We start from the raw sequence: 24,098 nt of genomic DNA on the forward strand, positions 1-24,098 counted from the left end.
GGGAACGTGGGATTTGGCGGGCACCAAGAGCGCCTCTCCTACTCGCGGGGAAACCCATTTTGGGGCTCCGGAGCGAAGTGGGGTGAACGGCGCAGAACTGATTGCTACTTTCACGGAGTGAAGCCGCACAGCTGTTGCTGGAGAGCACTGACTTTTTCCTGTGGACAATTGGATTTAAAAGTAACTACCCGTGAGTAAAGTGAAGAATTGGAGTTTTAAAAGTTGAATTAATTTGGCACCGAAGCGGGAAGGTGTAAACAGGAAGTCCACCTTCCGCTTTTGTAAATAGATTGAAGCAAAGACATTGCAAGCTAAAGTCTGGAAAGTCGTTTGTAAAGGACTAAATTTTCATCAGCTAAAAACACCAAACCCCCCCTTGGAAGCAGGAGAAGAGGGGGGAAATCTTAGATTGTTTAAACCTGCAGGAGAGAGAGTAAAGAAAGATAAATTTCCACTGTCTTGAACCTGGGAACGGGGTGTCAGAGACAGACGCTTTGGGGAAGTTCATTGACTGTGAATAAAATGTTTTTTGACAGATAGTTAAAAAAGAGAAACATATTGATTCCAATGTTTCCTTCTGCATTTAAAAGGAATAAAATATCTGGAAAACGAAAGTAATTTTGTTGCTGGAGCTGCTTTTAAAAAGACGGATACAAACAGAAATTGTTTCCTCTAGAGGGAGCTTGTGATACTGTTGCTGGAGTCGATCTGGGGAATTTTACAGCTGCAGAGATTAAAGATCGTGGGAACCAGACATTGACCTTGAGCAAGAATGTGTCTAGAAGAAGTTTTAGTGCTTGCTCTTTGCAAGACAAGTACTTTACTGGAACAACTACATGAAAAGATGGATTTGATGACTGTTGCAGTTAGCAATTTTGGACAAACGGTGAATACCTACATAGAAACTACTCAGGAACCATCTCAGGAATTTGCTTTGACAGGGCAAGTTGTGCAGAAGACAAAGCAGGAGGTTGTTGCTGAATCTCAAGTAATAGAAATGGAGAGAGCTGCAGCCTTGCAGGAAAATAAGTTGTTGTTTCTGACGACTGAACCTGGAGAAAGTCAGATTGGGAGAGATGGAGTACTGTTTGGTTTGGAGATGGGAAGCTGGATGGATCCCCCTATGCAGGGATGTTCTGACTTTTGGGATCTGGTTGTGGGCCAGGGGGAGCTTGGAGTTGTGGGGGCCCTTAACTTTGGAGGGACTTTGAAACATGCCTTCAAATATCTTTTGGATTTCAGTGCTGACTATGGAGAATGGGCTGACCTGTCGAGAAGGGATAAAGATATTGTCAAGTTGGAGTCTCCCCGAGATCTACCCCTCAGTGAGAAAGGAAGGAAATTAAGAATAAGATCAGCAGAAGACAAAGTAAAGTGCAGGTATAAACATGAAGAAGACCTGCAGAAGGGACATGGAAAAGACTTAAGAGCCTCGGATAGAAGGTCATCAGGTTAATGGACTAGATGGAAGGGATAGAAAGGACTGACAAAACCCGAGACCAGGAAGAAGAGATGATGGATGAAGATTGGAAGAAAGTTTAAAAATTCATTTAGAGAATTATTGTAAAATTAACGAGTGTTAGAAAAACGCTGGAATGAAACTATTTGGCTTTAGTAGAAATAGTATAAGGAATTATGTACAAATAAGTTTTAAGTTTTAAGCTCTAGGGCTTTTTATGGTAAGATAAGGTTAAAATAAATTAAGGTAATTTAATGATAGAATATAGTGAAAGATGGAAAGGATTTGCTGAGATAATTAATAACTAGAATACAAAAAAGGGAGGTGTGAGGAGGTCGATGAAACAAGTTAACGAAAGATAAAGATTTGGGAATATTGGATTTGTTTTTTTAAATTTTTTGTTTTTCTTTTTGTTGGTTTTGATGTATCGTGTGTTTTGTATTTTTCTTTTTTTCTTTTTATTGACTTGTATTGCTTAATTCCTTGTTTTTCTGATTATTGTTTTCCCCCCTTCTTTTTCTCCTTCTTCTTCTCCTTCTCTCTTTTTTATTCTCTGTAATTTTAAACTTTCAATAAATATCATTTAAAAAAAAAAAAGACATCTGATGGGAGGGCTTTCCACAGGGCAGGTGACACTACTGAGAAGGCCCTCTGCCTGGCTCCCTGCAACCTCACTTCTCACAATGAGGGAAACGCCAGAAACCCCTTGGAGTTGGACCTCAGTATCTGGGCTGAAATGATGGGGGTGGAGGCGCTCCTTCAGGTATACAGGGCTGAAGCCATTTAACACTTTAAAGGTCAGGAATTGGGTACAAGAATATTGGCTGCTTCCTGGATAGGACAGACCAGAACTAGAAGACATAATCCCTGATCAATCAGTGGAAGGGATTTCCAATATTTTCCCCCCAAAATGAGTGTATGCCAGCATTCCGTGAAGTGTTCTGCTTATCACAAGTGTTGTTTCCCTATCTGAATTAGTGATGCAAACTGATATAAAACAGAGTCAGTAGGAGATGTTATGGAAGTTGATTAGGGGATTGGAAGCTTAGTGGAAAGTAGCCCTTTGATACCCTGGACTTGGTGAAAATGCACAGTTTGAATAGCTGTACTTCTAAGAACTGTAGTTCTGGAAAGAAAACTCTGCGTGGCTGAGATGTCGAATTGAAGCAAACAGATGGAATACATTACGAAGTCACATGTTCTTAGGATTTCTCATTCTTCTTACCAAAAGTCTTAGAATAGACTTCAGACAAATTAGTGCTGAATGCAGAGGAAGTCTTCAGTAGTACTGGAGAATTGCTGACTCAGTCCATTCCCAAGGACAACCCTTTAGGGACTTATTATTCCACCTTTTTGGCATTTCCACCATGCATGGTGAGTCCTTCACAACCAATTACATTATTCTCAAATGTCACCTTAAGTTTAATGACTCTAGTTAAATGTGGAGTTACTTATAAACCATAGTTCAGCAGATGGCAAGGCCTGCTAGCATAAGCCAATATATGTATTCCACTCAAGAGCTGTGTATGAGCTCAGCTAAAGCATGTGTGCGCTTTCCAGTTATGGAAACGGCGAACAGTTTCAAGTTACTCAGCTGGTTCCTATCAGCTTCGCTGCTTATAGGGTAAAGAAGGTTTTTGATATGTTCCATTGAGAATTTGCCTATTTCATCAGTTGAAATAGTTAATCAGTTCTGGGAATGTTTTCAGATTGGGACTGATGGGCACCAAGCAGCTAGTACAGATTTGGGGCAGCTAGGCTCCAGTGGGCAAGTTGTGTTCTACTTAGCTGAGTAAAGCCTTTGCAAAGGCTTGCCAGAATCGGTGCAGTTGTGTTCCCTGCCAGCCTCTTGGAAGTGTGTTTTTTTCAATACATGCACACAAATATGATTATTGTGCATTCGTATTTAGGCATACTCTTGTCCAGCTTTGAGTCAGTGCAACCCTCTATATTATTTCTCCCACCTTGCTCCAGAATGTCCAGATATTTCGTAGTTGACTAGACTGTGTATTGTGATGTGTAAAAGAGGGCATCGTCCCGTATAACAGCATCCAACTTATGACTGGTTTGTATGATCACTGATCTCAATTCTTTACTCCGCATGAAACTGATCTTTTCAGAGCCAGTGTGGTGTAGTGGTCAGGAGCGGTAGACTCGTAATCTGGTGAACCAGGTTCGCGTCTTCGCTCCTCCACATGCAGCTGCTGGGTGACCTTGGGCTAGTCACACTTCTTTGAAGTCTCTCAGCCCCACTCACCTCACAGAGTGTTTGTTGTGGGGGAGGAAGGGAAAGGCGAATGTGAACTGCTTTGAGACTCCTTAGGGTGGTGATAAAGCGGGATATCAAATCCAAACTCCTCCTCCTCCTCCTCCTCTTCTTCTTCTTCACCCTTGGACGCAGGTGACACTTCTCAGAACACTTAGAACTAGTAAGCTCCACTGAATGCTATTAAATGACTTTCCAAGTCAACATGCATAGGACTGTCAAGTTAGGTCCTCTTCACTGAATTATTCTCCACCATCCTTCCCAAGCAGTTAAATTAGACCAGAGTTTATTTTAATGTATATGCATGAACATGTCTCAAATCCACACACACACACACACACACACACTCAGCTATTCAGCCCTGATAACTCACTGGAAGGACAGATCCTGAAGCTGAGGCTCCAATACTTTGGCCGCCTCATGAGAAGAGAAGACTCCCTGGAAAAGACCCTGATGTTGGGAAAGATGGAGGGCACAAGGAGAAGGGGACGACAGAGGACGAGATGGCTGGACATTGTTCTTGAAGCTACCAGCATGAGTTTGACCAAACTGCGGGAGGCAGTGGAAGACAGGAGTGCCTGTTGTGCTCTGGTCCATGGGGTCATGAAGAGTCGGACACAACTAAACGACTAAACAACAACAATACACACACACACACACAATGCAAAGCATGTGCTTCCTACTGCTATTTTTTAAGGCTAAAAAAGTAGATTGGTCTACTATTGCTCTCTGTTTGGAGACGCTAATAGGATGCAAAGTGTACTGTATTATCATATGCTAATTATGTTAATTGTTGGAGGGAGGAAATGTATGGAGTTCTCTCTTTCTCTGGCATAGGGGTGTGTAGAAGATAGAATGGGAGTTACTGGTAGTTCTCTGGATGATTCTCTGTTGATTGGCAAGGGTTTCTGACTCCTAGTTGTTTTAAGGATGGTAGCAATGAAAGAACTTACGCATACCCACGCCCCAAAATTATGCTGCTGAAATGAAGAAAAAATGGAGAAACAGGAGTGGATTTGTATGTGGAAGGACCATGAGCCCAGCGTAGTTCTGATAATCCTAGGTTCAGAATTTATTTTATTCTATAATGTATGACTTTTACACCAGGCTTCAATTGGTGGTCCTTGAGGTTACAGTAAAACAAAGGCAATAACTCGTAAATCCTGAAGGTCTGATGTTGCCCCCACTCCCCATTTAAGTCTAGGGGTGGGGAGCCTTTTTTCAGTCCTTCTGGGGTAATATTTTGAGGTACACTTGGTTGGCAGTGGGTGGGTCCAGAGCCCAGGGCTGCACCCCACACATATTCTCACCCTCACAATCCCCATTCATCCACACCCATACATACATAAATGCATCCCATCTGTGCATGCACACATGCGTTCAGCCAAGAATGAGAGACGTAATTGGTGTAGGGTGTGGGTGTGTGATAGCTGGACCAAAAGGGAACATCACTTATTGGAGAAGGTGTCATTCCTTTACTTGTCTCAATGGGGTCTGAAATATACTCGGAGTCACGTACTGTAGTGATTTCATGCTCTTTATTGCAGCTCGTAAAACAGTGAATTGAATCCCGCCCCCCAAACCCTCAGGCTTTATATATATTATCTATACAATGGGTCCCGTCTGATTGGCTGATTTTACTTCCCTCCTGGAGCCTGATTGGGCTGCTCCTGCAGGCCAATCAGTTGTTGCATTCTAGGATCCTACCGGCCTAATAGGCTGATTAACTTCCTCCTGGGGCCTGATTGGGCTGCTCCTACAGGCCAATCAGGTTATTCTAGGATCCTACCTGCCTATTGTTCTAGGATCCAAGCTCAGTACATAACAGGGTCATAACAGGAATCAATGGTAGGACTGAGTGGTTTTAACAAACTCTTCCTTATTTCATCCATTATGAAATCTGCTATGAGGAAGCATCCCATGCTAGCTGCGGAGGGAGGTATGCCACCTGAAAGAAGGTGGTGGTGGTGGTGGTGATTACCTTGTCACTCGGTCAACTTGCTCCACACCCATGCTAGGTGCGGAGGACGTGCCTCATCTGCCCCTCCTCTTCTTCCAGTTCACTCAGCAGTCTCTGCAGCTACTATGGAAAGTGCCTGCAATGAAGACTTCCTCTAAGACTCACTTCATTGCAGATCAATTGGCTGGATCTGACCAACACAGGCTAGTGATTCCCCCTCTAGTAATTCTGACCCTGCACATCTCGTTGCATTAACCCTCATTTTCAGCTATGGTTTTCTTCAGGAAACCTCTGGAAGAAATAAGCACTTTTTAGGGGGTTAAGAAAATGAGGAAAGAAATGGTAGTGAATACTTAAGAAATGGTAGTAAGCCAGATCGTCATCAGCAATCGACCATTCAAAGACGTGCGAGATTTGATAGATGATTGATATGGTGAGTCTTCCTGAAGTGCGTGTAGAGTGGAACAGGGGGAGGTTGTACAACTATTTGGTTCTCTGAATTGTGGCGGAGCAGGAAATGGATGCCTGGCTCTGTGTGCGTTTATATTCAAGAGCAGATAAAGAAAACAATCAAGAAAGCATGGGGCCTCCGAAGAAATACATTTCAGTCTGGAGAGCTGGACTCCATGACCTTCAAAGTACCTCGCAGGCTAATGGGAGATCTTTATCAGTTGCATGACAGCATAATAGGACACAATGTTTTTCGCCAAGTAGAATGGCTATCGAGACAATGATGCAAGAAGCCACTTAACTCCTTTTTAACGTATAATAAATGTAACCTTTTGGTTTTTAAGCCTTTGTGGCTTGAGGGGAAGCTTTCTTTACTCCTAAAATCCTATGCTATCGATGGAGAAGAGAAGCGCAAAATTCAGCAAGGAATGAAACAAAGGCCTGCCTAACCTCTGAGAAAAAGCTCCCATGCAAAACCCATGCTTGGGTAGACAAGCATTTGCCCAGTTGTCTGTACTTGTGCATGTTCCTCATGTTTGGGGAACCACCCACAGTTTCTCAAGGCTTTTATGGCAGGTTCAACCCCTCCCTGCACTGCATATTGAGATGGATGTGTGTGGACCACTATTATAATATACCAGCTGGCAGAGCTAAATTGTATGTATTCAACAAACAGGCTATTTTGGAATTAAAATGCAAAAGTATTTTTAGAACTTTTACTTGGTTTTCTTGCTAAAATCAGCAATAGTGGCACATACTAATTTTCCTGGTTAGGGCAGAAGTTTAAAACATTGGGTTTTTGTGCTCATGCACTATTTTCGGCTACAGGTAGCGAGTGTTTGCATTTTAGCTGTGTTGCTATAAAAAAGAGAAAGAAAGAAAGAAGAGCAACTGTATTTTTTTTTAACTGTATGAATTAATTCATTTTTTTTAAAAAAGGAGAAATATCTCCCAGAGTTTTCATCCCCATGTTAGTTTTTTCCAGCGGCTAGAAGAGGAAATGATTACCAGGATATTTGTTGCTACCCAAATAGTCCATTTATTAACGTGAATGTGGGTAGTTTTGGAAATACTGTTTAAATATGGGTCATCCCCCCTAATTGCCCTACAGTGGTGAGTGAATGCATTTAAAGGGTCACTTTAGGGAAGACCTACAGCAATTGGCTGGAGCGTGGGTAGGCAATCTAAGGCCCGGGGGCCAGATCTGGCCCAATCGCCTTCTAAACCACGCCCATGGACAGTCCGGGAATCAGCGTGTTTTTACATGAGTAGAATGTATTCTTTTATTTAAAATGCATCTCTGGGTTATTTGTGGGGCCTGCCTGGTGTTTTTACATGAGCTGAATGCGTGCTTTTATTTTAAATGCATCTCTGGGTTGTTTGTGGGGCAAAGGAATTCATTCATTATTGTTGTTTTTTCCCCAAAATATAGTCCGGCCCCCCACAAGGTCTGAGGGACAGTGGACCGGCCCCCTGCTGAAAAAGTTTGCTGACCCCTGGGCTGGAGTAATCTGAAACATAACGGAAAGTGAGAACTTTCTAGAAGCTCGTCTGCTCCAATGCAGCACAGTGCGCATATGTATCAGCCTCCCATGGAAGGCTGTGTGTGTTTCCTTGAAGCAGGAGGATATCCTTCAGGAAATCTGTGGCAAAAACCAAAAGCAGGATGTCTTTCTGGTTTGGCTGTTCCTGCCCTTCCTCTTGCACTCTGGCTGCCAGAAGAAAAATTGGTGCACAGCCGTCCTCCAAACCACAGCAGGTGACTGGAAATGTTTTTTTTCCTCCCTGCGTGTCCCGAGAACTAGAGAACCGATTTGGATTTTATTTGTTGGATTACTGATTGATTGGAGGTTCTCAATGTGCCAATTTCTCTGTTCCTTAGGACTACTTGGGGAATATATTTCCATGCAGTGTAACTCTTTCCTTTTGAAACCATGCAGTCCGAAAACCAGAGACTCTTTCTAAGTCCCAAGCCTGGCTTTTGCTTTTGTATTTTGAAATACTCACTGTACACATGGAATTGAGTTTAGCAGTATTTGTGTTACTTGTGCTTGCAATGTATTGCGGATAAGGATGTCCAGCAAATATCCAGCAGGAACTGGACTTTCAAACTCTTCCTCAAAACTCCTCTTTTCTGTGAAGGCTTTGGCACAGCCTCAGTGATGTCTATAGGGACGTGGGTGGTGCTGTGGGTTAAACCACAGAGGCTAGGACTTGCTGATCAGAAGGTCAGCGGTTCGAATCCCCGCGACAGGGTGAGCTCCCGTTGCTCGGTCCCTGCTCCTGCCAACCTAGCAGTTCGAAAGCACGTCAAAGTGCTAGTAGATAAATAGGTACCACTCCGGCGGGAAGGTAAACGGCGTTTCCGTGCGCTGCTCTGGTTCGCCAGAAGTGGCTTAGTCATGCTGGCCACATGACCCGGAAGCTGTACGCCGGCTCCCTCGGCCAATAAAGCGAGATGAGCACCGCAACCCCAGAGTTGTCCACGACTGGACCTAACGGTCAGGGGTCCCTTTACCTTTACAGTGATGTCTATGCTCTACTTTAATAAGCCAAAACACATATAACAGAAGCTATTGCATATTCTTTTCCTGTTCACCCCAGTTTCAAGCTCCCCCTCCTTTTTGTTTCCCTGAATTTTACCTTGTATTCTCATCAGGGCAGGGACCTGTCCATTTGCACTCTCTGAAAGTGCCGCGCACACTGAGGGTGCTATATAAATAGACAAAGTGATTCTCCTGCACTTAGATTGATTTATGATACACTGTATGCAGGCATTATTTTATATTGTTACTTGTATGTATTGCACTGTTATGCATGGTGAGCTTTTTCTACTGGGAAGGGAAAATATGTTCTATTTTCTTGCTGCCATTTTGTATTTATTAATTGTTTGTGCGTGCCTGTGCTTTATTTATTTTAATTTTTCGCTTTGTGGGCCATCTTCAGTTATCCTTCACAAGGAGAAAGTGGGATACAAATGGCTAGAATAAAAGTAAAACTCAATAGCAATTCACCTGAAATCCTGAGTTTGATTGAAATGAGCTCTAAATTAAAGACCTAATATTGCCTTTTGAAGTAGAGAAATTAAGGAGTGGCAGCATTTCAGGTGTCACAAAAGCTGTGAAGATGGCTTTGGAGTGGTTTTCATCTCTGCAGTTTTTAGGAACACAAAGCTCTCCCCGAATATATGTTACAGGTTCTCCAAATCCAGTTGTCACCTTAATCTCCAGTACTGCACTCATTGGTGGACCCTTTTCTGTGAATTCATCTAGTTCATTTTAAAAGATTATTAACTTATTATTTTGTGGAACTTACAGCTCAACCCGGACACTGAGGTCCAGCTCCAAGGGACTTCTGGCAGTTCCCTCTTTTAGAAGACATCTGAATGCAGCCCTGTTTAGGGAAGTTTTTAATGATTGATGTTTTAATGTATTTTTAATCTTTAGTTGGAAGCTGCCCAGAGTGGCTGGGGAAACCCAGCCAGATGGAAAGGCAATAAATAATTTTTTATTATTATTATTATTATTATTATTATTATTATTATTATTATTATCATCATCATCATCATCATTATTATCATTATTATTAGTTATGCAGTGTGTACATCCTTTTCTGTCCTGAATCTGTTGCGAGTTGGTGGATGGGATGACCCAGAGTTCTGTTATTGTGTGTGTGAATTATAATTTCTTTCTGTCTGTTGTTGTTTTAAACCTTTTGCATGTTTTCAATTGTTGCTGTCTTATTTTTAAGTGACAATTTTATTGTTTTATCTTTTTTTTAAAAAACCCTTTGAGGGTTCCCCCCCTACAATCAAGCAGTGTATAATTTTTATGAAAAAATAACAGTAATCATATCCATTCCCCCCCCCTTTAATGCTTATAATTTAACAAATGTCAGTATCAGCCTTTCATAAGGGGAATCACATGCACATAATCTTGCTTTTTCAGAAATCACAATTGAGAATCAGAGATGTGTCCCAAATGTGAATGCTTCCTCAATCTCCACAATAGTAATTTCAATGTGATGGCCACAACAACAACAACAACAACAACAACAACAACAACAACAACTTATAATTTATACCCTGCCCGTCTGACTGGGTTTCCCGAGCCACTCTGGGCAGCTCCCAACAGAATATTAAAAACACGATAAAACATCAAACATTAAAAACTTCCCTAAACTGGGCTGCCTTCAGATGCCTTCTAAAAGTCAGATAGTTGTTTATCTCCTTGACATCTCATGGGAGGGCATTCCACAGGGCGGGCGCCACTACCGAGAAGGCCCTTCCCTGTAGCTTCACTTCTCGCAGTGAGGGAACCGCCAGAAGGCCCTCTGAGCCTCAGTGTTCAAGCTGAGCGATTGGGGTGGAGATGCTCCTTCAGGTATATAAATGGCCAAAGCCATTTAGGGCTTCAAAGGTCAGCACCAATACTTTGAATTGTGCTCAGAAACATATGCATCCTATGCATAGCTACATTTTTAAAGTGGAATAGGAGCTGGATCATGGTGTTCCAACATGCATCTCAGTAGTCATTTATATGAAAAGTGAAACATCCCAACATCAAGGACTGCCTTGATGAACAGATCCAGACCCTGGGCTCATCATCTGAGGCCTTTTTTCATGTGTCCCCTTCACAAGAGGTGCAGTGGGTAGAAGAACATATATCTAAAGAAGAGTGGAAAATATTTCGTGACTGTATGGAAAATGACTGTACACAGCTGAAAACGCTGGCAGCATTAAGATAAAATCAACAGGGTAATCATTGTTTGAGGGATGTAAAAATGGAGAACTGGCAAAAATGGTTTTTGTGAAAGATAAATAAAATGAACCAAGGAATGAGAGGGAGGGAAGTCATTGGATAATGTCTGTTCTGTTTGTAAAATAGAAAATTTAATAAACATTATTTTAAGAAAAAAGATGTCCAGAGGGTAGCAGCACAAGAAAGGGCCTTTTCTGACATGACTCCCCTCTTGTGGAATTCTCTCCCCAGGGAGACTCACCTAGTGCCTTCATTACATAACTTCAGGTGCCAGGCAAAAATATTCCTCTTCTCCCAGGCCTATTCTCCCTATTTCCAATGGATAAATGTTGAAGGGGATGGAGTTATGCAACCCCCAAGCCAAGGAGATAACTATACAACCTTTAGAAGACTTATGGAGGCAGTTCTGTATACGAAGTTTGTTATAATGTTTAATGTTTTATTATGTTTTATTATCCAATACTTTATTAAATCTACATAACCTGCAATGTTTCTGCAATGAAAATAGGGATAATAATAATAATAATAATAATAATAATAATACCCTGCCCATCTGACTTTGTGGCCCCAGTCACTTTGGGCGACTTCCAACATATATATATATAAAAACATAATAAAACATTAAACATTATAACAAACTTTGTATACAGAACTGCCTCCATAAGTCTTCTAAAGGTTGTATAGTTATCTCCTTGGCTTGGGGGTTGCATAACTCCATCCCCTTCAACATTTAAATAATAGTGATGATACTGTGGGACGCGGGTGGCACTGTAGGTAAAACCACAGTGCCTAGGACTTGCCGATCGTATGGTCGGCGGTTCGAATCCCCGCGGCGGGGTGAGCTCCCGTCTTTCGGTCCCAGCTCCTGCCCACCTAGCAGTTCGAAAGCACCCTTAAAAGTGCAAGTAGATAAATAGGTACCGCTTACTAGCGGGAAGGTAAACGGCGTTTCCGTGTGCGGCTCTGGCTCGCCAGATGCAGCTTTGTCACGCTGGCCACGTGACCCGGAAGTGTCTGCGGACAGCGCTGGCTCCCGGCCTCTAGAGTGAGATGAGCGCACAACCCTAGAGTTTGTCAAGACTGGCCCATACGGGCAGGGGTACCTTTACCTTTACCTTTAGTGATGATACTATTGTTAGCCTTCTCTTGTTTTCAACATGCTCCAGCTCAATTTTAACCAATAGCAAATTTTCAAGAAAAATAGTTTGATTTGGGCCTTTCCGTTGAATTGCCACATGCCTGATTTAACTTTTAAACATTTATATATCCCAGCACTTGACTCACTTTGAACCTTTGGGGCAGCTCACCGTATGAAAGCATAAAAAGGTAAAGGTAAAGGTACCCCTGCCCGCACGGGCCAGTCTTGCCAGACTCTAGGGTTGTGCGCCCATCTCACTCAAGAGGCCGGGGGCCAGCGCTGTCCGAAGACACTTCCGGGTCACGTGGCCAGCGTGACAAGCTGCATCTGGCGAGCCAGCGCAGCACACGGAAACGCCGTTTACCTTCCCGCTGGTAAGCGGTCCCTATTTATCTACCTGCACCCGGGGGTGCTTTTGAACTGCTAGGTTGGCAGGCGCTGGGACCGAACGATGGGAGCGCACCCCGCTGCAGGGATTCGAACCGCCGACCTTTCGATCGGCAAGCCCTAGGCGCTGAGGCTTTTACCCACAGTGCCACCTGCGTCCCTGTATGAAAGCATACAACAAGGCTAAAAACAACAGCAAAAAAGAAGAAGAAGCAAAAATACCAATAAGGCAAGGAGAGTAACATGAACGAGTTGCAATCAAAGCTTTTAAAGAGCGTGGGAGGAAGCCTGCCAAAGATTAAATCAGAGTTGTTGCCAGCATGTTTTATTTATAGAGATTCAAAGAAATAGTGTCCACGGGTTCACATAATGTTTCATGTATGGGTACGGGAGCTAAAATTACATCTCCCAAAGTATGGCTCATGTCTGTTTATAATAATGAGGGCTGTTTGGAGGCAGCTCTTGTGGGCACCAGAAGCCAAGGTGGTGTTTACTTTATTCCTTGAGCTCAGTGTTCTAGCATCTCTGTCCTGCAGTGCAAACATTGTCGGAGCATTTGAATATTCAATTTCTCCCGGGAGAGAGATTTTATAGCAAGGCTTTGATTATTTACTTTGCCACAAGATGTTTCTATTTCATTCTGGCTGCCCACTTTCCACTTGCTTTTTAAGCAGATGTATTGCCCCCGATTGAAATGTCCCTTTTGATGCCAGACGGGCTAAGATATAAGACACTGGCCATGTTCGGACAATCAAATTTGGGTCCGATTTGCTGGAATATGAATGAACTTCATGCACCTGCCTGTATCACTTTTCTTCTTCCCATTGAATGAGCAGGGAAATGTCAGGCAGCTGCAGTTAACCATAGTTTCCCATTATATATGAACTGGGAAGCTAGGGTTATTTGATTCCAAATGAGCCAAAATATGAATCTATCTTAAACTATGACATCATATTATAGCTTGTGTGGTAGCTATTGGCCACGGTTTCTCAGTTCAGATGTTAGAGGAAGCTATGCCTAACTGCTACTTCCTACTTACTTCCACATTTGTGTTGACGGTTCATGAAGCTTGTTCATATTTTGGCAAACTAATCTGAGATTTGATTGTCTAAGTAAGACCACCGAACCTGTGAGTCATGCCTTCAAAGCCCACCTTGGCCATTGGCTTGCTATGGGAAAGCTTGCAAAGGTTTTCTCCATATCTGTTTCTTAACCATAAAATGAAAGCTAAATGGCATTGGCCTAGCGTTTAATTTATGAGAACATATTGTTGTGATTGTCTCTGGATGAACAAAATCCCTGTGTCTAGGTGGAGAGAGTAAATGTTCAGCGTACCAAGACCTTATTGGCTTAAGCCAAATTACTTTTGCACCCAAATCCTTGCCGAGCTCTGAAAAGTATCTAGTGACAGAACTAAGTCCATAATCTGGGAGAAGGCAGCCTAACTTGTAGCAAATATTGAGATGGGCATGCATAGTTTCCAATATTGCATCGCTGAAAGATACGCCCCCCTCCCAATATATGTGTGTGTTTTAATTTTAGGTGTAGTGATTATCTACCACTGATGTAGTCCCTTGTGGACAACACGGTCTTGGCGGTAGCAGCATATTTGGTAACATTCCTGCTTTAAACAGAAGGGAAATCTAGGTTAACGTTGAGATTTATACAAGTAACAAAGGGTAAATTGACTAGGGGGTTTCTGTCTTGACCTGGATATTGAAAATATTTGTTCTCTTTGGTATTTTGGGAAGGAGCAGGGTGGCCTCTTAAACTCATTTTATGAGTTTTTGAGTTGTGGCTCTCACATTTTATCGTATAAACATCCACCTAGACCCATAGGATTTTATTATTATTATTGTTGGGTCACAGTGCTCATTCCATTCAACTTTAGGTGTCCATTATAAAGTGAATTAAAACTCCTTTTCTGGATTGGACAGTTTGATTGCCTTTAGTCCTCTTTAAAACGTAAGCATGTACTCAATGACAACCCTCACTTTGCCTCCCCCCACCACAATAACAGACATTACTTATTTACAGAGGTTGTATTGTAATCTTTTAGAAGAGGTTATCTTTTCGAAAGTTCATAGCAAAGAACCTTAATAAATCAGTGGGACTGTAGATAATAAACCAAGTTTTATAAATTGGTCACAGTGTTTAAAAGACTTACCCAGAAAAATGGCTCCAAAGTAAATTATGTGATTTTGGTGTGGGTATTGTGTTTCACATCTCTCCCATCTGTTATTTTATTTTATTTTCTCCATATCAAATTTATTTAAATTTATTTAAATACCCTGCCTCTTAATCATGGGGCTATCAAGCAGCTTGATTTTATTCTTCATAAAATATTTTTAAAAAAATGCATACTGGGTTTTCAGAAGCCAGGATTGACATCTACCCCGATGGCAAACTAGAAGCGTGGTCCACTCTGTTAAGAACGCACAGCATGATATCATTAGTTACGGCTTAGTTCCGTGGCAGACTAGTGAAATTTCTGATGAAGTGCTTGCACTAAATCAAGAAAGCTCATAGAATTGAGGCTCATACCATCCCACGTGTCTCCAGTGAAAATAGGGATGTCCTAAGGAAAAGTGGGGCATTCTGGGATCATCAGAAACCAGGATGGCTTCTGTAAATCTAGGACTGTCATTGCAAAATAGGGACGCATGGAGAGTCTGGAAGATCTGTCAGGATCTATATAGCAGGGGGAACCCTTCCTAAGACAGTTAAGGCCCTTCAGAAATTTGGTTCCAGCCCTGGGACTGTCCCTGGAAAATAGGAACACTTGGGAGGGTTTGCAAACATGACTCATCTGCCAGCTGTACCTAAAGAAACTCTTAGCAGCCTCTACTAGCCTTACCACTATCAGATAAATGCTGAACATAGGAAGTGGCCTTAATAAGAAGTCAGACCCACTGGTTCATCTAACTCAGTACTGTCTCCACTGGCTGGCAGTGGCTGTCTAGATTTTCAGAAAAGGGCTGTTTCTCAGCTCTACTTGGAGATGTTCTACCACTGAGCTATGTCTCTTCCCTCCCCCCTCTGCCTTGGAAATCCAACTGGAGAGGAATTTCCTGCATTGCGGTTGCTCAATTTTCATTCAGCTACTAATTCTACTCTTAGAGACCTGGCCCGCTGCGGTATATGATTACATTTGCTGTAGTAAGGTAAAGGTAAAGGGGCCCCTGACCATTAGGTCCAGTCGTGGCCGACTCTGGGGTTGCGGCGCTCATCTCGCTTTATTGCCTGAGGGAGTCGGCGTACAGCTTCTGGGTCATGTGGCCAGCATGACTAAGCCACTTCTGGTGAACCAGAGCAGCGCACGGAAACGCCGTTTACCTTCCCGCTGGAGCGGTACCTATTTATTTACTTGCAATTTGACATGCTTTCAAACTACTAGGTTGGCAGGAACAGGGACCGAGCAATGGGAGCTCACCCCATTGTGGGGATTCGAACCACCGACCTTCTGATCGGCAAGTCCTAGGCTCTGTGGTTTAACCCACAGCACCACCCACGTCCCCACGGTAGGAATCCATTGCTTGCTGCTGCTGCTGCTGCTGCTGCATACCCCACACCTTCTGCTTTCTTTGTTTCTTTCACACGCTACAACTATTTTTCAACCTTTTTTTCTGTGGATATTTTTTGGGGGGGGGGGTAGGAACTCATACCCAAGCCAACGAAAAGATTGATTCTGCAGCTACATTTTTTTCCTTCTCGTACTGGCTAAGGAAAACTGGTTACACATAGATCTAAATCAGGCCTGTATAACTATGAAATCCACCCAGCCAAATACAGCCAGTAGCCAGCACATGTTGTGGCCTTTTAGGTGCTTGACAATACCTGTATTTTTGCAGTCCCAGGGAGGTGGCAGAAACTGATGGTTTACTGAGCTGCTGGTGGGCTGCTGCGGATTTTTGATGATCTGTGTTTGCTTGGTGGGTTGCTAGTTGTGCAGGTAAAAAAGCTAAAAGGTAAAGGACCCCTGGATGGTTAAGTCCAGTCAAAGGCGACTATGGAGTTGTGGCGCGCATCTCACTTTTCAGGCCGAGGGAGCCGGCGTTTGTCCACAGCCAGCTTTCTGAGTCATGTGACCAGCATGACTAAACCGCTTCTGGCACAACGGAACACTGTGATGGAAACCAGAGTGCACAGAAACGCCGTTTACCTTCCCGCCACAGCTGTACCTATTTATCTACTTGCACTGGTGTGCTTTCAAAATGCTAGGTTGGCAGGAGCTGGGACAGAGCAACGGGAGCTCACACCGTCGAGCAGATTCGAACTGTCGACCTTCCGATATGCAAGCCCAAGAGGCTCAGTGGTTTAGACCACAGCACTGCCTCATAACTATAAAATATTAACATTGTAAGATGGACAAGACCAGATTTTGGTGCAGTATATGGAATATTAACATGACCCACTGGACCTTGCCATTTTCAGGTTTGGTGCTGTCTCTGATCCAATTGTACCTGACTTTCTTGTGTTAGCCAGCTTCCCCTTCCTTGGGAACCAGTTCAATCTTTCTCCACAATTGTGGTGTTATTATTCCTCTGATGCTCATCAAGCTGTAAAGACCGGCTCAACCTTTCCCTGGCTTTTTCTTGTGTTTTGCCCTCCAAACTGCGTTTCTGTCTGCGTGCAACACAAATGTTGCTGGTTTTTTAAAAATAAATATTATTAATAATAATAATAATAATTGTGACCACTTGTTAGCTGCAAATACCTAATTAGGGGAAGCTAAAAATGGTTGCATCTGAATAAGAAACAATAATAAAATGTTCTGAGTATTGCACTGAAAATCAGCATGAGTTGGGAGATTAGCTGTGTTGCCAAGACTTAACAGCTGGAACAAAATAGAATGAAATTATTATTTCAGCTTACTCTTTCCATGGTTTGAAAATATGCCTCCCCTTGGTGTTAGTGGCTGGGCTGCAGCCTGTTGTTAGTGCCTGAATTCAAGTGAAGGGAAGGGAAGCATCTTGGCATCTAAAAGGCAACATGCTTATTGCCTTTGATCCAGTTGAATGTTGCCAAACTGCATGGAGAGTGTTCTGATGCCTAACCATTGGAAATTAGGTTAATTATAACACAGAATCCCTGGGGGATGAAAACATGAGTTACGGTCTTATATAGTCTGCACACCTGGATGGAGCAAGCGAGAAAAATGTAGCCTCAAATAAAAAGAAACAATAACAAAACAAGCATTCCCATTGCATTTCTGACCAAACAGGAGTCTGAACCATTAGTTAAAGCGGCAGCACCGCTAGGCTCTATAATCAATGGGAACATCTATATGCTTAATATTGCATTGATGTTTAATGCTCTTATACTAAACTTGCTGATGTATCAGCCAGCACATAAAGGCTTAACAGAAGTGTTGTGTCCTGGTCAAGGAAACTAATAGTATTCTGCCTTGCTCAGACCACAACTGGAATACTGTGTCCAGCTCTGGGCATCTCAATTTAAACAGCATATTGACAAGCTGCAATGTGTGCCTAGGAAGCCTACCAAGATGATCAAGGGTCTGGAAACCAGGCCTTATGAGGAACAGTTGAGGGAATTGGGTATGTTTAACCTGATAAAGAGGGACACAGGTGGCACTGTGGGTTAAACCACAGAGCCTAGGGCTTGCCGATCAGAAGGTCAGCGGTTCGAATCCCTGCGACGGGGTGAGCTCCCATTGCTCGGTCCGTGCTCCTGCCAACCTAGCAGTTCGAAAGCAGGTCAAAGTGCAAGTAGATAAATAGGTACCGCTCCGGCAGGAAGGTAAACAGCGTTTCCGTGCGCTGCTCTGGTTCGCCAGAAGTGGCTTGGTCATGCTGGCCACATGACCTGGAAGCTGTACGCCGGCTCCCTCGGCCAATAAAGTGAGATGAGTGCCACAACCCCAGAGTCGGCCACGACTGGACCTAATGGTCAGAGGTCTCTTTACCTTTAACCTGATATAGAGGAGACTGAGAGGTGATATGATAGCCATCTTCAAATAGCTAAAGGGTTGTCACACGGAAGATGGAACAAGCTTGTTTTCTCCAATGGATTCAAGTTACAAGAAAGGTGATTTCGACCAATCAGGAAGAAATTTCTGATAGTAAGAGAACGGACTCCCATGGGAGGTGATGGACTCTCCTTCCTTGGAAGTTTTTAGGCAGAGGTTGGATGGCCATCTGTCATGGATGCTTTAGCTGAGATTCCTGCATTGTAGAGGGTCTGCTAGTTGGGCAGACCCTCAGGGTATCTTCTATGATTCTGTGAGTCTATGAAACAGCTGTCAGGTATCCTGACCCAAAAATGTTAGCTTTTGTGCATACCATTATGTTTATTTCTTACTTCTTTGTATATTCCACATTTGTACGTTCCTTGTAAGACATGGGCAGAAGTCAATGCATAGCGCTAACATCTGACCTAGATTTTTTGTAGCATGATGCTGTTTTCTGAGAATATTAATGTTTACAGATTAGGTTTTAGCATTATACTAAGGTATGACTGATTAAAGTGCACATTATATACATGGTTATATTTATGGCTTTTTCATAGGTTAAGTACCGAGAAATTATGTGTGGTCATAAACTTCATAAGTAAGTAGCTGTCAAATTTCTGGAAGCATATTACTGAAGGTGGTTAAGAAGCCAAAGTATGATGTGTTTTAAATCAGAAAACACACGGAAGTTTGTGTGTGTGTGTGTGTGTGTGTGTGTGTGTTGCTTTTTAAAGAAACGTATGAGCAATAAATCTTTATTGTTCAGTTCAATTGACTCTTTTTGCAGTTCTTTAATGTAGCACCTGCATTTCCTGTCTGTGAATAATGATTCATTTTTGGAATGCCCCAAAAGAGTGGTTCAAAAGTGTGTCTGCAGGCTCAATTCAGAAGAACAAAACCAGGTTCCCAAGCTGTACACTTACTGCACTTTTAAAGATATTCCATTCACAGTCTGTTTGGTTTGTAATTCAAGTCATTCCAGGCCAAAGTTAATGGTTAGACCACAGCCACCTGAAATTTTGCTTCAGGGCTGAAGCCTAGCCAGATTGCAAATGGAGGAAAACACTTGAGGTTTGCAAAATGCAGTTAATATGAAATTGTGGACTATGTTTTCTGTGGAGGCATGAAGCAAAGCCTATGATAGCCAAACATAAAATATGCCCATATTACTTAAATAGAAAGTTCATATGGTTTCTTGATAACGTATTAGTTTTGCAAAGGGGAAAGAATAGTGGATAATATAGAATGTGTTGGGGCAATTTTGCTAGGGTGGATAGGTTTTGATATAGATTCAAGACTGGGCTTCTGTACCGTTTTAAATAAAGGTAAAGGTAAAGGGACCCCTGACCATTAGGTCCAGTCGTGACTGACTCTGGGGTTGTGGTGCTCATCTCGCTTTATTGGCCGTGGGAGCTGGCGTACAGCTTCTGGGTCATGTGGCTGCGACAGGGTAAACTCCCGTTGCTCGGTCCCAGCTCCTGCCAACCTAGCAGTTCAAAAGCATGCCAAAGTGCAAGTAAATAAATAGGTACCGCTCTGGCGGGAAGGTAAATGGCGTTTCCGTGCGCTGCTCTGGTTCGCCAGAAGCGGCTTAGTCATGCTGGCCACATGACCCGGAAGCTGTACGCCAGCTCCCTCGGCCAATAAAGCGAGATGAGCGCCGCAACCCCAGAGTCAGCCACGACTGGACCTAATGGTAAAGTCCCTTTACCTTTACCTAAGAAAAAGCAGGACATTCTGGGATCAAATGAGAAACCGGGACGGCTTGGTTAAATCCAGGACTGTCCCTGGAAAACAGGAACATGTGGAAGGTCTGAAAGTGGTTTACTGCTACGTTTAAGCATATCTAATTACACTTTATGCTCTCACCCTTGATCAATTTAACAACAAAAAAGACCTGTACTTCTGCCTTCTATTCTTAGAAAGGAGGAAAGCTTCTGGTCTTATTGACAATGAGGAAAAGACATGGGGTGCCCTTTTATTGAACACTCTGTGTCTCCAGGTGAGGGGAGGGAGAGATAAAATACCAATGCTTTATTAATACCTTATTGCTGCTGTGGTCGTTATCATTGCAAATCACAGTGCTGAATACACACACACACACATGTATACATATACATATATATATACATATACATATACATTATACATAATACATAATACACACACACACACACACACCCTCCCCAATCACCAGTATTGAGCACTTGTCACTTGTGGATGAATCTTGTCACTTTCACTTTTTACAATAAAATACTACAAAAGATTAAATTATGCTTTGAAATTGTGGTGTGGTAGAACACTGATTCGCACACATGTGGAGATGAGTGTTGCTGAATTTGATAGAGGTTTGCTTTGAAGTACATGTTCCCTTGACTTCTAAAGGACACCTTGGTATCTTGAACAATCTGTTTAAAATGCTGGTCAAAAATCTCTTTTAAATAGTGACTTGTCCCTTGTAACACTTCTTCTAACATAACATTTAGTTCCCATCCTGCTCTTCTCTTGTTTCCTTCAGTTTTGCTTGCACTGAGGAAACCTCCTGAACTGAGATTTGAGGCTAAAGTTGAAAGGTGCCGGGTTAACCCTTTTATTGCTGTAATTGCCCCTCCATTCAGAAGTTTAACGCTATCTGTGGTAAGATCTGGTAAGTTGCTGGCTCTTTCAAGAACAAGTCTTCTGTGAAGTAAGAGCATAAATGTTTCAATAATAATAATAATAATAATAATAATAATAATAATAATAATAGGCTTTTTTTGGGAACTCAGTGTGTGTTTGGTAAGTGTTTCACCAGGAAAGGAGGTGCAAGTAGAATGAGAGCAAAGTTTGGGGGCAGGAACAGGGACACATCTAAAAATGTTTACTTGTAAGTCACTTTGGCTTGCCCTCGTCAAGATAAAGTGACCAAAAAGATTTGACTGACAAGTGTAAGTAATGACGCAAAAGCAGTTGAGCGACATATTTCTGTTATTGACAACTGTCTGATAAGTTTAGCATTGAGAATAGTTGGAGCTTTGAAATGTAAACTATGTTCACATGAACCTAATTCAGCTCTATATCAGCAATGCGGGAAACTGCAGTCTGGGCACAGCCTAATTGCATGAATCTCTTGGACCCAGAGCTGGCCCAAGGCGTTTTTGCGCCTTGGGCGAAACGTCCACTGCTGCCCCTGCGATGGAATAGGGGTTGTGAGGCTCTGCAAGGGCTTCGCCCCAAGGAAAACCCCTTACAACCCTTGCCATCCCACCAGTGGCAAAGCTGGGTGCTGGAACGCAATGGGAGGCATTATGCAGAGCTTTGCCCCTGCTATTTTTCTGCAATGTGGAGTGGCAGAAAGCCTCCCTGTCACCAAAACTCAGTGAGATGGAGGTGTTCTGGACAGCTTTGCCACTGGCCTCTGGTGTTGTCTTGGTGAATCTCCATCTCATGTCTCTCCCACTTCCACATTCATCTCTCTTACAGGTGCTGCTACATGCCCTCTGTCTTTGAGCTCTTTGCTCTCCTACTTTTAGGGCTTGTTGGGTTCTGGGAGATGGAGGGTCTGCAATGCTTTCTAATGATGTGTCAGCCAGGTGTTGTTCTGGCTGTCCCATGATTTCCCAACTTTCCCCCTCATCTGCCTCTGAGCTGCTACCTCCCTCAAACCCCTGTTGTAAATCTATACTGTCTTCCTCTTCCTTCTCTCTGGAAGGGTCAGGATGGGGAGGCAGTCTCCACCATTCCTCCACTGCCCAGTCCCTGACAGCGGGAGACCAGTGGCAAAGCAGAGCTTCTCTAGTGGCAGCAAAAGTGGCAGGACAGGTGTGGTGCTCCATCCTGCATTTCTGCCACCGAAGGCAGCTGCTTCACCCTGCCTTATCTGTGGGCCAGCTCTGGCTACTCCCCATTTTGAAAAGCATTCTTATTTCCTTCTGAGAAGGGATCTGCTCAGTTGATGCACGGCTGCTCTCATCTGTGCTGCCTGACAGGTTTTTCTTTTTTTCTGCGTTGGAAGAAACCTTTCCGGGATGGGATTTGAGGTTGCTACATGAGTTATTTGTCCAGTGGACTTTGACTGCTACTTGCTTAATGAACTAAATCTGGGGTAGCTGACCTGCAGCCTTCCGGGTGTCTCCCATTTTCCTTGACCAATGGCCATACTGGCTGGGGCTCACATAAGTTGTAGTCCAACAACATCTGGAGGCATCGTACTGGCTACCCCTGGACTAAACAAATACACAAAGTCTAAATTATCTTGACATGATGGTTCTGCACAAGTTAATTAACTGAACCTATGACTTTGAGCAAATGGTTAAGTAGCTAAAGCATGTGTGTGCTACAACTGAAGTCTCTTCATGGAAATTTGCATTTGCTGGCAAAGTGTGGCAACTTCAGTCAATCATCAGTGGGAAGTGGGTGTCATTAAGATAATGTCTAATCCATATGTTGGAGAGGGAAGTGGCTGTATGACTAGACAGTGCATATTTCCAAAACATAGATGCAAAAGTTAGACATCTCCCTGCCTTTCCCCCCTATTTATAGAAGCTTTAAAAAACTTTTCCAGCTATCCCTCTACCTGCTGTTTTTCTTAATGACTTCCCTGGATCCTTGCCCTGCAACAGGCCACAGCTGCTTAGCTACGCAGCTTCTGCAGTTTAAGAAATCTTTAAGTATGTGAGCAAGGAAAGAGCGGGATATTAAGCAGTGCTAGTCTGATGTGTGAGAGGCAATTACTATAAGCATATTGAAGGATTGGTTTGAGTGCAGCTAGTTGATGTAGTGACACTCTTTATAGGCAGAGTTGATGTAGCTAGATTTCATGTCATCCATATTGGCTCAGGGGAGCTCAGGATTCAAGCATTTCCATGGCAATTTCCTGCTCTGTTTTAAAAACATATCTCATATGAAATGCATTTGCTCCCTGATAAGGCAATGTGCCTGTAGTCTTTGTCCATAGAGTGTTCTTGGCAGGGATACTGGAGTGGCTTGCCAGTTCCTGCTCCAGGTGGATCATGTTTGGTCAAAACTCTGCACTATGACCTGTCCATCTTGGGTGGCCCTGCACGGCATAGCTCATAGCTTCTCTGAGTTATTCAAGCCCCTTCGCCACAGCGAGGCAGTGATCCATGAAGGTGAAAGAGGAGAGTGCAAAATATGGCCTGAAGCTCAACATCAAAAAAACTAAGACCATGGCCACTGGTCCTATCACCTCCTGGCAGATGGAAGGGGAAGAAATGGAGGTAGTGCCAGATTTTACTTTCTTGGGCTCCATGATCACTGCAGATGGTGACAGCGTCACGAAATTAAAAGACACCTGCTTCTTGGGAGAAAAGCAATGACAAACCTAGACAGCATCTTAAAAAGCAGAGACATCACCTTGCTGACAAAGGTCCGTATAGTTAAAGCTATGGTTTTCCCAGTAGTGATGTATGGAAGTGAGAGCTGGACCATAAATAAGGCTGATCACCGAAGAATTGATGCTTTTGAATTATGGTGCTGGAGAAGACTCTTGAGAGTCCCATGGACTGCAAGAAGATCAAACCTATCCATTCTTAAGGAAATCAGCCCTGAGTGCTCACTGGAAGGACGGATCCTGAAGCTGAGGCTCCAATACTTTGGCCATCTCACGAGAAGAGAAGACTCCCTGGAAAAGACCCTGATGTTGGGAAAGATGGAGGGCACAAGGAGAAGGGGACGACAGAGGACGAGATGGTTGGACAGTGTTCTC

The sequence above is a fragment of the Podarcis muralis genome, chromosome 3 (assembly GCF_964188315.1).
Source record: "Podarcis muralis chromosome 3, rPodMur119.hap1.1, whole genome shotgun sequence".
NCBI classification, from domain to species: domain Eukaryota; kingdom Metazoa; phylum Chordata; class Lepidosauria; order Squamata; family Lacertidae; genus Podarcis; species Podarcis muralis.